The sequence below is a fragment of the Peromyscus californicus genome, unplaced genomic scaffold, assembly GCF_007827085.1.
Source record: "Peromyscus californicus insignis strain IS unplaced genomic scaffold, ASM782708v3 Scaffold_14__1_contigs__length_90479793_seg_2, whole genome shotgun sequence".
NCBI classification, from domain to species: Eukaryota; Metazoa; Chordata; class Mammalia; order Rodentia; family Cricetidae; genus Peromyscus; species Peromyscus californicus.
Window position 1 is genome coordinate 49592341 of NW_026294436.1, and position 2027 is coordinate 49594367.

The 2027-nt window shown below is 40.0% G+C and overlaps 1 non-coding gene across 1 annotated transcript; it reads left to right on the forward strand.

Annotated features, from left to right (window-relative positions):
• The first annotated feature begins 1470 nt into the window (after positions 1-1470).
• Positions 1471-1596, forward strand: LOC128110208 (U6atac minor spliceosomal RNA). Its single transcript, XR_008218163.1, has one exon. It is a non-coding gene; the product is annotated as a U6atac minor spliceosomal RNA (small nuclear RNA).
• Positions 1597-2027: the final 431 nt, after the last annotated feature.

Sequence of the window (2027 nt, forward strand, 5' to 3'; positions counted from 1 at the left end):
AAGACACTGACTTTGATCTCTATGCACATACAGGTGAGTGTACCCCCATACATGCGCACACACACACAGATGAGTGTACCCCCATACATGTGCACACACACACACAGGTGAATGTATCCCATACATGTGCACACACATCTCATACACAAAGGATTTAAGCTTGACTGGAAGAAAACATAAGATACTGATAGCTAACATACCCTAGAAGTAGGAGAGAAAGCATGATTCCAAGTCAGATCATAAAGAAGCTTAGAAAGGCTGACATGAAAATGTAATTCAGTTCTCAAGAGTTATATGGCTTTCGACTTTCAGTGACCAAGTGCCCCTGGGCAAATTGTTTAACCTCTGCCTCTCTAAGCCTAGGTATCCTCAGGTGAGAAAGAATATAGCATTGTTCTAACCATCAACAAAGAAAATGTAATTTATATATCCTTAACCTTGCTGTAGATGAGCTTGGATTTAACAGAATCTTTTTTTTTTTTTTTTTTTTTTTTTTGGTTTTTCGAGACAGGGTTTCCCTGTGTAGCTTTGCGCCTTTCCTGGAACTCACTTGGTAGCCCAGGCTGGCCTCGAACTCACAGAGATCCGCCTGGCTCTGCCTCCCGAGTGCTGGGATTAAAGGCGTGCGCCACCACCGCCCGGCCAGAATCTTTTTAATAGTCAAAGCAAAAATAAAAACCTTATCATGAGTTATAGATGCACTGTTCCCAAAAATATTCAGAAGAAGCCCACTTTTCTGGAGACTGAAATTAAACATAATTTTCTCCCAAAAGCCCCTAGAACAAGGCCACCACCCGATGTGAACAGTGCCTCTAGAAAGTTGAATAGTGTTTAGCTGCTTTCATGTGCATCCCTCAGAATCTGAACTCTTTCAACAAAACACAGTTCAGTGAAAACAGAGCTTCAGAGGTCAGTTCTGTGTGTGTGCTCCGTGTGCCTGGGCTAGAGCTTGGAGTCTCTAAAGTGAGCTCATGTTCATATACACACTACAATCATAAATATTTCTCCAGTCATGGATTTGATGGCCATTTGGTGGCAATAAACTCAAGACTGCATTCTCAACTGTGATGACCACATTTCTGCAGGTGTGCCCTCTCATCTCGTCCTAATATAAGCAAATGCTAAGAGAAGTCAGATGCTTTGGGGAAAATAATGGGAAATACATAATTTTATAAAATTGTTTTCATTAATCTAACTTTCTTCCTGCTACTTTAGAAAAGATTATCATCCTCTTTTGGCAATAGAATATTTAATCTTTCACACTCCGTTCCCTTACACTGTCTACACCCTGTGGTAGGGACATCAGTATCCAAGCATCGTGTGCATACATATATTCTGATTCTTCTTTATCTAGTACACACTAACCATTTCTGAGAATCGACTTCTCTGAAAATGAATGTAACACACATAGGTTCTTTCAGCTTGGTTAAAGAAATATTTATTGTAAATAAGCTCAAGAAAAGACATCATGTGTTGAATGAAAGGAGAGAAGGTTAGCACTCCCCTTGACAAGGATGGAAGAGGCCCTTGGGCCTAACAACACACATATGGTTAAGGCATTGCCACCTACTTCGTGGCATCTAACCACTGTTTTTAGACGGGGGGAGGGGAGAACAAGGGAATCCGTGGCTGATACATAAAATTAAATTAAATTATAAAAGAAAAGACATCACAAAGGGTGGTTCTGACAGGACCTTCAGTACTCAAACTTATTTGAAAACCTCTAATGATGGGCAAATACTCTGTCCCAAGCTCTACACTCAGCCACACACATTTCTAACTCTTAGTTTTACTAATTCTGGTTTTACTAATCACATACAATTTTCTTTGGAATGGACACTCGGCACAGATTCTAGATAAACTGTTTCTCCCAGTTTGAGATCATGTGGACTATAACCCAGATGTTGAAATACAAATATAAGCTTGCTCCCCAAACCCAGTGTTTGCTCTAAGAAGTTACCATTCAACAAGATTAAAGCTTTAAAAACTAAACCAGGTTTATAGTTAACCACCTCTCCCCATCATCT